This window comes from Herpailurus yagouaroundi, unplaced genomic scaffold, assembly GCF_014898765.1.
Source record: "Herpailurus yagouaroundi ecotype Mexico unplaced genomic scaffold, PumYag 160, whole genome shotgun sequence".
Lineage (NCBI taxonomy): Eukaryota > Metazoa > Chordata > Mammalia > Carnivora > Felidae > Herpailurus > Herpailurus yagouaroundi.
In genome coordinates, this window is record NW_024412401.1 from 18317812 (window position 1) to 18332610 (window position 14799).

General features: G+C 44.5%; 1 protein-coding gene and 1 long non-coding RNA gene across 2 annotated transcripts in view; one reads left to right on the forward strand and one right to left on the reverse strand.

Moving 5' to 3' along the window:
* Positions 1-347: 347 nt before the first annotated feature.
* Positions 348-9084, reverse strand: LOC121034565 (uncharacterized). Its single transcript, XR_005792507.1, has 3 exons — positions 8923-9084; positions 7495-7591; positions 348-1560 (listed from the first exon to the last, which is right to left on the reverse strand). It is a non-coding gene; the product is annotated as an uncharacterized LOC121034565 (long non-coding RNA).
* A 103-nt stretch (positions 9085-9187) lies between these two features.
* The window catches only part of ACO1 (aconitase 1), a 71910-nt gene continuing 66298 nt past the window's right edge, over positions 9188-14799 (forward strand). Inside the window, exon 1 of the mRNA XM_040481449.1 lies at positions 9188-9292. The gene's annotated coding sequence lies outside the window, so the exon portion shown is untranslated. The remainder of the gene's footprint in view (positions 9293-14799) is intronic.

Sequence of the window (14799 nt, forward strand, 5' to 3'; positions counted from 1 at the left end):
TATACTAGTCTCTCTAATTGTGTAAATGGCTGACATTATTCATAATTTTAAATATTTAAAATAAAGCTTAAAAAGGGACTACATAGAGAAGTTCCAAATTTCAAGCTTGGCAAAATTTGGGGCAGTTGCAAGACAAGTTTAACAAACTGATTTTTTTTTCTCAATGTGAAAACAAAGCTACACAACTAAATTTGTGCCTGGTGATTTCAATCAAACATCAAAGCATCCCCCACTCCCCACAAAACAATATAGATACTGTCAGGGTCTGGTATTTTACTCCTACTTACAAGGTACTAAGATTCTGTTACCATTTTATAAATACTGGAAAAAGACACAAGACTCGTAAATCACAGAAGAGGACTTTATTACTCATGACACAACAAGCAGCATGAGCCTTATCCCAGATCCCATGGGGGTAACATAGAGGGGCCCAGAAGGATATAATACATACAATGAGTTTGTATTGCTAACAAGGAACACACTTGGGAATCTACTGTTTTTATAGTAAGTGGTAAGAAAGCCTGTACTTTGAACCCACATGTACCTATGACCCAGCCTCAACAATTACAAATTTTTAGATGATATGGTTCACCTACACTCTCACTCAATTATTCACACACACACCCAATAATTTAGAAGCAAACATATGACTTGATATAACTTCAACCCTCACGGTGTTCACTATAAACACAACCCAGAGAAATGGCATTAGGAAAGAATAGTCAGGAAGGAATTTGAATTCTTGGCATACCTAGCAAAAATGTGCAGGGATGTTCAGGACCTGTGGAAGATTGTTTTCCCCATCAATCCACCTGTTGCCCCTACCTGTCTTGGCTTCTAGCAAACTGTCACAAAAGTATGTCACTCTATTGGCCATTCTGATTACTTTAACCAACAGAGGCTAGAACTAAATTTCTCACACAAGGCTACTATCATCGGGACTCCAAACAACAAGATGAAATTAACCTCAAGTATTGACCTCAAATATGCGTTCCAGAGTCCTGGACCCAGGTGACTGTCCCAGGGAAGACCAGAGGACTCTATTTCAGACAGTCAGGATGTAGTCTAGCCTAAGGCCCATCCATTATTCATTTCACTAACCTGCTGATCTTTGGTGTCATTGCTAATAATTACAGGAGGCAATAGATGAGCCAAAAAACAACCTCTATCCCTAACGAAGAGAGATTCCTTGGCCCATTTCTAGCCACATACAAGCATATAACCCAAGTAGGCACAGGTCACTCCTAACAGGATTTGTCATTAAACTTGATTTGGATCAACATTGCTACATTAGCTTGGTTAAGTCACACGGGCAGTGTCACTGAATGGTTGTAATTTCCTTTTCTATATGTGGCATATCCCTCTCAAGCATCAGAGAAGCACGTGATTTTGTAACAGAATGAAGTGAGGTTGTGCCAGTCCATGTGTTTGTACCTGTCTACAGGGGCTCCATGTTGAGAGCTGCTATTGACGCACAGGCACAGCAGTATCATTTATGATCAGTCACATCCACAACCTGTCAAGTGCATCTGCTGTTTGACTTGAGTGATGGTGTTCGATCTAGGCGACAAAGAGAATATTTATGGCCTCCTCCCTTGTATATCTGTAGTCTCAGATGTTCCTACCACAGGTGCCAGGGTCGTTTAATCCATCAGTCTATAGTCTTCCAAGGGGTGGACCAGATAACAGACCAGGCCGCTAAATCATGGCTACTATCCCAAGAGTCAGTAAAAAATATGTTTCATCATAGGGAATATTGGCCAGAGTTATGAAAATGGCCTTGAGTTCTATGCAGTGAGTGAATAACAATGCCAATTTTCAGTATGGCATATACAGAGCAGCAGTTGAACAGCTCCAGCCTCCCCTCTCCCCTAACAGGTTTGAACTTGGCCAGACCATCAGTGAACCAGGCCCCAGCATTAAGGTGCACCTCTGTGAACTAAGGACACCATTGAGCCAGGGGCTTTACTTCAGGTGGTATCATGTGAGTACAGTTTCTCCAAAGCAACAGCTACCACTTTTTCATATAAACTGAGATGCTGCTAGGGCCAGGCTACTTGGTCCTTAAATACCCAATTTCCAAGTGAGGAAAAACTTTCCAATTTGACAAGTGAGATATATTGGGCCTTTTCCTTATTGGTTGTCAAGTCTGAGTTAACCCACCCAAAATGGGGACCTCAGGCTGCAGAGTCACAGGTCTTTATAGGTCTTTTTTTTTTTTTAATATAATTTATTGTCAAATTGGCTTACATACAACACCCAGTGCTCATTCAGTTTCTCAAGATCCACATATGAGTGAAAACATATGACATCTGTCCTTCTCTGACTTATTTCACTCAGCATAATACCTTCCAGTTCCTTCCACATTGCTGCAAACAGCAGGATTTCATTCTTTCTCGTTGCCAAGTAGTATTCCAATGTATATATAAACCACAATTTCTTTATCCAGTCATCAGCTGATGGACATTTAGGCTCTTTCCATAATTTGGCTATTGTTGAAAGAGCTTCTATAAACACTGGGGTACACATGCCCTTATGCATCAGCACTCCTATATCCCTCGGGTAAATTCCCAGCAGTGCTATTGCTGGGTCGTAGGTAGTTCTGTTTTTAATTTTTCGAGGACCCTCCACACTTTTTTCCAGAGCAGCTACACCAGTTTGCATTCCCACCAACAGTGCAGGAGGGTTCCTGTTTCTTTTTCAACAAGAGCTTGGCAACAGGTCAACAGCTCCATCTACTTCCCAAACCCCAGCTTTTTTAAAAGAGGTGCACTTGATGCCTGGGTCGGCAGGTGGCGATGTTGTACTAGGGAATTGCCTTTCTGACTTGTGCAATAGCGGTCTAAAGCTGTGATTTCCTTTTCTTCTCAGATTTTATATTCTTTTTGCTAGACCGCCAGTTAGAAGACAGAGATTACCTCTCTACCACAGTCTTCGAATAGAAGAATCCCTTCTGGACTTCATAAGTATTCACAATGCAAGCACGTACAACATAAATATCAGTTATACATTCGGCAATGAAAGACAGTAGTACATTGAATCAGCCCAAAAAGCCCGCCCTACCAGGTCACTTTAATTTTCCTTCTTCACAGAAAAAGTTGCCCAAACCCCATCAGTTGATTTTTGGATGCTCCCCCCACCCCCAGCCCCCAGCAAGGATCCCAATCTTGGCAGTACTAACGTTTTGGGTAGGATCATTGTTTGGGGAATGCATCCTGTGCACTGTAGGATATTTACGGCATCCCTGCTCCTATCCACTAAATGCCAGTAGAACACACTCTCCCTCTTTTAGTCGTGACAATCAAATATATCTCTAGACATTGTCAAATGTCTTAGGGTCGGAAGGGGGTACTAAATCACCCTGGCTGAGGACCACTACACTATGGGAACATGGACCAATGGATTAAGAAGCCTAATAGGCATATAAAGGGAAGTCCAGAAGGTAAGGGGATGCAGATGGGAGAGGAGGAGGCTTTGGAGGATGGCTTTTTTTTAAATCCTTGGTCTCCTCAAGACAGGCTTGGTACCAGTTTCCTTGCTTCCTCCACAGTCCTCAGTGCCTTCAGCTACCCTTGCATCCAGCACCCCAACCCCCTCCACTAACTGAGCAGAATTGTAACCTGGGCAATTATGCACAACAGAGCTAAAAATATTTGAGCTTCCCCCTTCTTGGAGTTCCCCAAGCATACTCAGCTTTTTCCTGAAAGCAGCCGAAGTTGGGAAATGGGGGAGGGGAAGGGTCAGGAGGTGCAGAGGGACAGAGCAATTCCTTGTCCATAAACAAGGCCTTGCATCAACTTCCAGTTTCAAGCCCACAGCTTGGGCTCATCCAAATCAACACTTGTTTTTGATCCACTTAAGTTTCTATCTCCATATTGTTGACAGCATTTATTTAAACTTTGGGGATTCCTTGACTCAGCAGCTACAGCCACTTTTGGCCACCCCACTGTCATATAACATCCCTTTCTCATTCTACTCTCGAGGAGAGTGAGCACAACCAAAACATCGTTTGGGTAAATTGTTTCAAGCCTGTTTCTTATCACTTAGCTTCTAAATAAACATTAACAGGATGGCAGTGGAGGACACTTACTGTGCCCCTTGATCAGCATTTGCTACTAGATCCTGGAAGTCCTCTCTTGCCCACTAACACAAACCATAGGGTCTTCCAGAAAGGATTGTCTCTGCCAGCATCCCATCACGTCACCAAAAGTGTCAGCAACTAAGATTTTACCGTACACAAGCTAATAAATAAGCCTCTTACTGTTTCATGGATGTTGGCAGAAGACACAAGATTCTTGGGTCAGAGATAAAGTATTTTATTACTCATACACAGCAAGTAGCATGAAAATAATGTCACATTGGTTCCCTGTGGGGACAACAGGTAGAGGGCCCAGGTGGATGCTATGCATACAGTGAGTCTGCTTTGTAGCTTAGGAAAAATGAGTTTGGGGAACGCACTGCTTTTATAGTGACTATACGACGGGTCAAAAAGAAATACCCCGAATGAAGGACAAAGTGACTAATGGGTGGAAAAGAATGAAGAGAGCACAAGGGCATAGGGGCCATAGTAAGATTTTTAAATAGTAGTTAATCTAACCATGAAAGCAGTCTCCTCATAAACCGGAAACAGAAATGAGCCCAACTAGTGACAAATTTGCTGTTTTTCTAACTCTCATTTGTTGATGTTACCAAACCATTTTCTTGGGGGAAAAAAAAAAATCAAGTCAGGAGCAGCAGCCTCAGAACAATGACATTACTGCCCCCAACTTCCAATATTTTTATCCCCCAGGATGAGGAGCATCTTTACTGATGTTTACCTAAACTACAGGGCTGCATCAGGGGTTTTTTATTCTATGATTAGGGAGAAGAAGCCCTGAAAATAAGTGAATAAGGAATTCTAGACAGTGATAGACCAAAGTTCTCTCCTAGAACACTGATGTTCCTCTTCTTTTCTGCAGAGAATAAATGATTTATAGCCTCAGAATATCCCATGATTTCACTTAAATAAAATTCTACATCATTGCATCGAGGTTAAAAGCACCAGCTCTGGAGTTATATCACCCTTAGTTCAAACCCCAGCATCACCATTTGCCAGTTGAAGTGTTAGAATCATCCTGAATCTCACTTTCCTTATCTGTGGAATGGTAAGAATGTCACCAGCCTCAAAGGGTTGTTGTGAAGATTCAATAGGACATTTGATCACATTTGGCTTTTTTCACTATTTAAGTTGGGGGGGTGGCAGTGTTAACTGTAAAACAGATGGCCAGCGGGTCTGGGGAAAGCAGCTCAAGGATTTAGGCACTTGGGCGGTAAGAAAAGAAGCACAAACATTAAGTACAGGAGAGGCGTGGAAGGGGGTACCAGTTGGATACTTGAGAGGGAGGGTGAAGATGAAGTTAAGCACTGACTTTCCTTATTGTCAATATATAGCATTTTTTAAAGGAACAGAAAACATTTATTTCAAACTTCCTCTAGTATGAGAAAGACACATTCAGCAATGAACGTAGGTATTCTAGAGTCCCCTCAAGCATTTCAGGAAGGACCACCTTATGCTTCACTCATTGCCAGATGTTTCCCCTTTGTACCGTGCTAGAGAACACTGAACAGAGTGTAATGGAGGAGGGGGCAGAAAGAAAGTGACAGTAAGAGTCAAGAAACTCATACTGAGCACCTGCCATGTGCCAGGCTCCAGGTTAGGGGTGATGAACAAAGTGACATGGTCTCGCCCTATGGAGCATATATCTCCAGGTAGCGGTTCCCTGGTGCCAGTCTGTGGGCCTGCTAGAGCTGAATCACCTGTAGAATTTAAATTCCTCAGACTCTGAGCACAGATCCTACCCCTCACCTAATTAATCAGACATTCTAGGAGGTGGGGGACACCAGAGGCAGTATTCTTAATAGGTGCTCTCTGTGATTCCAAGAAACACTCAGTTTGGAACCACCACTAGTGTTTCTCAAAAGGTGGTCAGACTGTCAAACTCAGTCTCTCCAGAACAGCATATGAATGTGCTCTCAGACCGCCTTTCTCTGACACCATTTCTTTTTTCTTAAATAATATGTGTGCAAGGGGCACCTGGGTGGCTCAGTCGGTTGAGCATCCGACTTCGGCTCAGGTCATGATCTCACAGTTCATGAGTTCAAGCCCCACGCTGGGCTCTGTGCTGACAGCTCAGAGGCTGAAGCCTGCTTCGGATTCTGTGTCTCCCTCTCTCTGCCCCTTCCTTGCTCACGCTCTCTCTGTCTCTCAAAAAATGAATAAACATTAAAAAAAATTTTTTAAATAATATGTGTGTGAGTGCATTATAAATTGGAAAGCGTGATACAAAGTTAATTGGGTACAGTTTTTAGGACCTTTCTATACCAAGGAAGTCCAGTTTATACAAGTAACTGAAGTCAGTGTGAACTATAATAAGGCATTCCTCGGAGCATAACAGGTCTCTGACCACATCTTCATGGTTCTACTTACAGTAGTAGAAACTTCTGGCAGTGAGGCTACTAGAATAGTGCAGTCACCTCAACTGAAGGTCCTTCTGCCACTGGCCCCTGGAGTGATCTGCGGTGCCTGAGCAGCTCCACAGCGGGCTGGCTGGCTTCCTCTCACAAGGTCCATAAGGTTTATACATTCCTCTAGACCTCTCGCAGAGTCTTTTGTACCATGGCAGAAATGTTTATCAGGTGGGCCCTGTATAAGCATAGTAATATGGTTCTAAAGCCCTTAAATGTTTAGCTTTTGCAACACACCATAAGACCCAAATTCAAGATGTGAGATTCAGAGTGAAGAAGAAACTGGATGGGAAGGAGGGGATAGACTGATGGTTAGAAAAGATGACGAATTCTCATTTTAGATGTGAAGAATGGCAGGTGTCTTTGGAATATCCAGGTGGTTGAGACTCCATAAGTGGCTGGAAATAAAACATGTGGAGACCTGAAGAGAGTTAAGAACAGTGACAGAGACCCAGCAGGCTTCAGCTACAGGTAACAGGGAGTCTGCACAGAGAAAATAAATGAATAAAAGCTCATCAGCATATGGAATCACATGTAAAGGGAGAGGAGAAAAAGTATAGTGAAAGAGCCTAAGAAAGAGAGATCAAAGACAGAGAGGTGATGAAAGCAGAGGGCTCTAAAGCCGAAAGGAGGTTAAAATTTCAAGGAAAGACCAGTCACCAGTGTCAAGTAACACAGAGCAGTCAGTGAGGACAAGAACAGAAGGCAGGCCAGTGGATTTGCAATCTGCATGTCACTGGTGACTTTCTAGAGGGGAACAAAGCCGAGTGATGTGGGTACTACAGGTTTCTCACGCTTTCTCAAAGTAGAGTGTTCCTATGAAACCAAAATGGCAGAAAGCAAAGAAGCAATTACCATTAATTTCTGTGGAAAAGTTTTTCAGCATCCCCAGACCCAAAATACAGCTTCTCTTAGGCTTTTCCAATACCTTAGGACACGTCTTACTAATAGATGCACCCAATAAATCCAGATACAAGCACAGATGCTCACAGACACAGTCCAAAGCTACAGCGGCTTGATGCTGAGGTGCTGAGCGTAGTTCGCAGGGAAGGAGCTTGATGGGGCCCCTCTCATCTGGAACAGCTTGCTGCAAAACAAACACTGAATGTTATTTTCACTTTTCATCTTTTTTGTAACAGCAAAATTCCTCTTCAGATTTCTTTCAGTTAGCGAAAACAGGTACTAAGGTAGGTCTTTCATAAAATCAAAGTGGCAGAACACCAACTCTTAAATGTGTTTCCTTCATGGTTTTGACCAGTGTTTATTAATAAATTCCAGTTCCCTTTAGAGTTTTGATTTCATTATTTTCTGTCAAGGATTATCAGTTATTGTGTTATATGCCTGTTTTCATTGAACATTATCACCTAACTTCCAAAGGAATTCTATTATTATTATTTTTCAGAGTTTGTGGTGAACCTCTGGCATGGGATAGACACTCAAGGAAAATTTCTTCAAAGAATGTGCAAAGGAAGAATGAATGAACGTGAATTTAGAAAGTGTGTGGAAAGAAAGTCTTTTCCCATATAGGAAATATAGTATCTCATTTTTCAAAGTTAAATACAACCCTTTATATTTAAAAACTAGATATAATTAGGGATAGCTTGTACCCTAGAATAGTATAATGAGAAAAGTATGGACTTGGGAAACAGGCAGGCATGAGGACTGAATCCCAGCTATAGCATTTCATATCTGCAAAATGGGGTAATATTTTTCACTTCACAGGACAGATGGCAGAGTTGATTAAGATATTGAAAGATCCAATCATACGGCCCTACACAGAGGAACAGAATGGCAACTAACTGGTACCAATGGGAGTTAGTATTAGCTATTAGCTATTCATCTTATAAGCTGTTTATTCAGATACTCAAGATAGAAAACTACAGTTTTCCATATAAATCGTCAAGAAAACCTCACCACCTTGGATCTAGAAAGATTTAATCACTTCTTTCTAGTCGGCTTTGCTAGAGAGGGTGCAACTCGAATCACCCAACAAAAGCAGGTCTGGTGAAGAAGGTCCATTCAGCGTCAACTCTCGGCCATTTCTCTCATTTCTAACCGGTGAACAGCCTGCATTATAAATCGTTGTCACACGTTAAAAAAAAAAAATTTTTTTTTACACCAGAAACTGCATTCATAACCATGGAAACGTCGAAGTCCTATTATATTTCAGCGTGGTTCCGAGGCCCACTTGGCACGCTTTGCAAGGAATTAAGGCGGGAGTAGAGGTCGGGGGTGGGCACAAGGGGGTGAGAGGGGCGTGGCGGTGGGGACAGGGGCCAAGTGACCACACGTACTGGAGCAGCTGAAGAACGAAAACTCTCCCTTTATGGCCAAATCATTTTTTAAAGCAAAAAAGAAAAACAACTACATTTCTTCCCCACCCCTTCCTGGCGCGAGCCGGACAGTCACACCCTATACCTCAAAGCGAGCGAAAGTCACTCTGCTCCCAGGACGGGGCCCGCCGAAGTGGTACGGGCTCGAGCACGCGTCCGCCCGCTTCCTGCGGCTGGGCCCTTAGCCTCCGCCCCCTCCCGCCAGGGGCGAAGTCTCTCCAGCCGGGCGGGGCGGGGCAGCCGGGAGAGACTCCGCCCCACCTCTCGGGCCGCTACCCCGCCGCGCCCGGGCCCCGCGCCCCCCGCCCCGCCCCTGCTCCGCCCATCAGCGGGTGGCCCCGGGGGACGCAGGGGGAGGGGCGCGGAGGCGGCTGCCCCTAGATCCACGCAGCGCTCGGGAGCTTGCCCCGCACTTGACGCCTGCCCACGCTCAGATCCCCTTCGTGCACTTAGCGGTGAGTACCGGCCCGGAGGGACGGATGTCCCGGGGAAGAAGCGCCGGCCCCCCTCTTCCCGGAGGCAGACGGCGCGAGCCTCTTCCGAGGCGCGTGGAGCGGCTACGGGCTGGGTAGAGGCCGGGGAAGGCCCAGAGGAGAATCTGGCTCCTGGGGACTGACCTCTACGCCTTGTCTGCAGCCTGTGCCGCGCGGGGGACAGGGTTCAGGGACTGGAAATGGCTCTCCTCGTCTCTCTGCCTCGGCTGTGCACGCCGCCGGAGAGTCCTCACAGAGGTTATGCGGGCCTCGCTGGGAGTCCTCATCCAGGCTCTAAGGCCGGCCGAACTGGAGAATCCTCACCCCAAGGAGGGTGTGCGGGCCTCACTGGGGAGTCCTAACCCCAAGAAGGGTGTGCGGGTCTCACCAGGTAGTTCTTACCGCGCCCGGACTTGTAGGATAGGGAAATCCACAGCTGGCAGATTGGGGAATCCACACCAAGTAATAAGGGGAAAATGGGGTGAGATGGAAGGGTTCGGCACAGAGCCTGCCCTAATGAATTCAGAGATCCAGGAAGGAGAATGGGCTGCCTTTCTTAATTCAGCCAGATATCTGAACGGCACGTCTTTCCTGCAACGTACTTAACATACATAACCCTCCTCACAAGCGTGAGGACTAGGGGTGGGCGGGGGATGGGCAGCCTCTTGGACAGCTGTTCTCAAACTTTTGAGGGGGCTCAAAAACCCCTTTACACTTAAAAACTAGCATACTAAGCTTTCGTTTATGTGGGTTATATCTTTTGATATTTACTATATATATAAAACAGAAAGTTTTACTATATTTAATGATTGATTTTTTTTAAATAGTGGACCTATTTATATTAACAGAGAATTTTATTTTCTAAAATAGAATGTTACTGATAAGAGTGGCATTGTTTTATAGTTTTGCAGTCTCTTTAATGTCAGGTTTAATAGAAGTCAGCTGGATTCTTATATCTGCTTCTTCACTCAAGTCTGGTGCACTGTCACATCTTGTAGCCTCTGGAAAACTCCACTGTATACTCCTGAACACGTGACACAGGAAAAGGCCAATTGCCTTTTGGTATTATTATGAAAGTTGTTTTGACCTTGTGGATTCCTAGAGTTCCTGCACCACACTTTGAGAGCCACTGGTGTAGGAAATGCTTTGGAGGCTTTAATCATTGGTCCTGCTTCTTGTTTGGGATGTTTGCTCTAAATGGAAACACATACAGCACCCCATGCATGGACAGTGTTAATCTCTGGTATTTGGGACCAAGCTTGACCTCACTGTGGCAAGTTTTAGTAGTAGGTCTCCGCATAAGAGATGATGAGTCCCAGTGGCCTCCTGAAAATGCAGCAAGGTTCACAGATGGCTGGTTGTTCCTGTGCCCCAAGAGCTGATCTGTCTGTGCATCCAGATTGCGGCAGTGATGTGGCAAACAGGACCCGTGGGTTCAGCGAAATGCCCATGGGGAGCCCGTGCCAAGTGTGTAGGGGTTTGTGTGAGAGTTACCAAGTGGTCAAAAAGTCATTTCCAGAGAACACTGCCTTCCTTTCCGCCATGTTCACTGCTGTTTTTAGCTGTGTAGCCTTATTGGAATATCATGATAACCCAATCGTGGCATTCGTTCACTTTCCACTTTCAGAGATGTGCCACCTTGAGTGGCCCTTCCTCAGCTGCTACCAGAAAGCAATGTCCTGCATCGTGGTGTGTGGTAGGTGGGATCTCTCACTGGATTTTTCCTTGGAGTTATGCTCTGTCAGAACAAGTTCCAGGTAGAAATTACATACATATATACATCAAAGGAAGACCGTTCTCTAACTCTGTCCTGCCTTTTGCTCCTCCATCCACAGAGCTTCTCCTGCTCTGATGAAGCAGCTTGGATACTGCAGCTGATAGTTTAGAAATGTTGCAAGCAGGGACGTGTGGGTGGCTCTGTCGGTTAATCGTCCGACTGTTGGTTTCAGCTCAGGTCATGATCTCATGGTTTGTGGGTTCGAACCCCACATTGGGCTCTGCAGACAGCATGGAGCCTGCTTGGGATTCTCGGTCTCCCTCTTTCCCTGCTTGCTCTCTATCTCAATCTCAAAGAAATAAACTAAAAAAAAAAAAATGTGGCAAGCATACGAGCATGTTTCATCTCTTGTGGCCCTAGCCACAGATGGGAGAAGGGAATGGGATCTAACCTCTGCATACCTGCCATGTTCTTGGAGTAAAGCTCCACTTTGATGGTGGGGTGTCATTCCTTTATCCCTTGAGCACATATTTATGGTCTGTCTACTTACCAAGTGCCCAGTTCTATACTGGACACTGGGGAAAATAGCACAAACAGGCAGTCCCTCTCTTTCTGGAGTTTACAGTCTGGTAGCCTCAGCATCTGCTGGTTAATTGAGACAGGCCACTGTCAAGTGTTCGCATGAAACCTGGTCTTGTGTGAAGAACACTACCTCTCCCTGATGTGAGCTTCAAAGCACATGCTGAAGAAGCCTGAGCCCCAAATTGTGAAGATAATGATAAAAACCAATATTTATTACCATGGGCCTGGCAAAGAACTTCCTTTGCCTTCCTTCCTCTACTCTTCCTTTTATGAAGGACATAACTCCCTGTGAAGGAGCCAGACTCTACTGGGAAATGATTTCCAGCCTGGTTCCAGTCCCTGGGCCAACCTTGGGCAAGACACTCTCTGGGCCTCAGTGTCTTCATCTTTAAAGTAGGCGGTTGTGGGGCGCCTGGGTGGCGCAGTCAGTTAAGCGATCACGGACGATCTCGCGGTCCGTGAGTTCGAGCCCCGCGTCAGGCTCTGGGCTGATGGCTCAGAGCCTGGAGCCTGTTTCCGATTCTGTGTCTCCCTCTCTCTCTGCCCCTCCCCCGTTCATGCTCTGTCTCTCTCTGTCCCAAAAATAAATAAAAACGTTGAAAAAAAATTTTAAAAAAAATAAATAAATAAAGTAGGCGGTTGAGGGGCACCTGGGTGGCTCAGTCGATTAAGTGTCCGACTTCAGCTCAGGCACGTCATGATCTCACAGTTCGTGGGTTCGAGCCCCGCATCAGGCTGTGTGCTGATAGCTCAGTCTAGAGCCTGCTTCAGATTCTGTGTGTGTCTCTCTCTGCCCCTCCGCAACTCTCTCTCTCTCTCTCTCTCAAAAATAAACATTAAAAATTTAAATAAAAAAATAAAGTACGTTTGGGCCACTGATGTCCTGAGGAGCCAGTGGTTTGCTGGAGCTAGTTTGCACTAGCATTTGTGGCCATCTCTTCCCAATTCCATGTTCAGTGACATCACATTTTTTAGCTTGAGGTAAGCCATTATGGAACTATTGACACCATGGAGATCAGCAAATGGTATAATCCAGGGCTCCCCTGTGGCCGAGAGCAAGTGATTAAACGTTTACCAGCACACCATTGCTACTGTCAGAGCCAGGGCGCTTTTTGTTTGTTTGTACAGTTGACCCTTGAACAACATGGAGGTTAGGGGGACTGACCCCTCCTACGCAGTAGAAAATCCAAGTAAAACTTTTAACTCCCCAAAAACCTAACTATTAATAGCCTAGTGCTGACCAGAAGCCTTACCAATAGCATAAATAATTAATGCATAATTTTGTGTGTTACATTAATTATATGCTGTATTCTTATAATAAAGCTAGAGAAAAAAAAAAGTTAAGAAAACCATAAGGAAAATGCATACACTTTACTGAGAACATTTAATTTATTGAGAACAATTTGTAGATAAGTGGACCCATGCAGTTCAAACCCTTGTTGTTCAGGGGTCATCTGTATTTTTTAAAAAAATAAACTCTTCAGCCTGGACAAAGACACTGAATATGGAGTATGTGATTCAATTCCTCCAGAACTTTTGGTAGGGAAAAAACAATCTGTTTTTTACCCTATTCTAGAATGTGAGTCAGCAAACGTTTCTGTAAGGAGGCAGAGTATTTTAGGTTTTGTGGGTTCTACAGTCTCTTACTACTCAGCGCTGCTGTTGTAATGTGAAACAGCTGAAGACAGTATGCAAACAAATGGGCACAGCTGGATTCCAATAAAACTTTACTCACAAATACAGGTGCTAGGCCATAGTTTGCAGACCCATCTCAGAATGTCAGAACAGGAGCCATGCTTCAAAGAGGTAATTTCATGGAAAAGGACATTCTTTAGGACTATATCCATGAAGAGCAGAGACTTGATACTCTAAGACAGATATAGCTGGAAGTGGCAACTGCAAAGGATTTGGAATCAATCGAGAAAGAATCCATAGTGGGTTGTTTAAAGCCAAGTATGTTCACGTTTTGAGGACACAGCCATGTATGGTGAGTAGGGGAAGGTGTTTTTATTCCCAACTGCCATTCAGAAGCGGTCTCAGTCTAAGCCAGCATGTGAATTTTGGGTGTTGTTATGCAAAAATCAGTAGTGCATCTAATAGCTATTCTGATTCCAGGGAGAAGGACAAAAGTAATGTTTAAAAAAGGAAGGAAAATCCTCATTATATGTATTTATATTTTATATACTGTATATATACATTATATATATGTATACCTACATATATGCATATTTGTATGTCTGTATACCTAAGGTATGTGGCTGTGCTATTACTTTTCCATGTATTTTTTAAATTTTTTTTTTCATCGTTTATTTTATTTTTGGGACAGAGAGAGACAGAGCATGAACGGGGGAGGGGCAGAGAGAGAGAGGGAGACACAGAATCGGAAACAGGCTCCAGGCTCTGAGCCATCAGCCCAGAGCCCGACGCGGGGCTCGAACTCACGGACTGCGAGATCGTGACCTGGCTGAAGTCAGACGCTTAACCGACTGCGCCACCCAGGCACCCCTCCATGTATTTTTTAAATGCTAATTTTTGAGAAGGCAAGCATGCATGCATATGTTGGGGAGGGGGGGGTGGGTAGACAGAGATGGGGAGAGAGAATCCCAAGCAGCCTCCGTGTTGTCAGCACAAAGCCCGACGTGGGTCTCGAACCAACAAACCAGGACCTCATGACCTGAGCTGAAGTCGAAAGTTCAACTGACTGAACCACCCAGGTGCCCCTATTTGTCCATGTATTTAAAATAGGTAATGTTTGGAAGTACCTGTAGCTAGTTCTTGGCAGTGAAATGGGGTAGAAGAAAGCTGGGAATTTTTACTTACTACTCTTTGTAATACTATGTGTATGCCTACCCTTCAACATTCATGTATGTATTCATGCCTTTCCAACCTAAAAATAAAACAAAAAAACTAAGATCCCAAAACCTATATTTTTTAAAGGAAAACAGGATTATTTCTCTGGTGACAATGTTACTACCCCCCTTTCTCCCCCAATAAAACAAATTATTTTGGGGCACCTGGGTGGCTCAGTTGGTTAAGCCTCCGATTTCAGCTTAGGTCTTGATCTCATGGTTCTTGGGTTAGAGCCCCGCATCAGACTTGCTGCTCTCAGCACAGAGCCTGCTCCAGATCTTCTGCCCTGCCCCCCCTGCTCACCCTCACTCTCAAAAATAAAATAAAACATTAAAAAAAA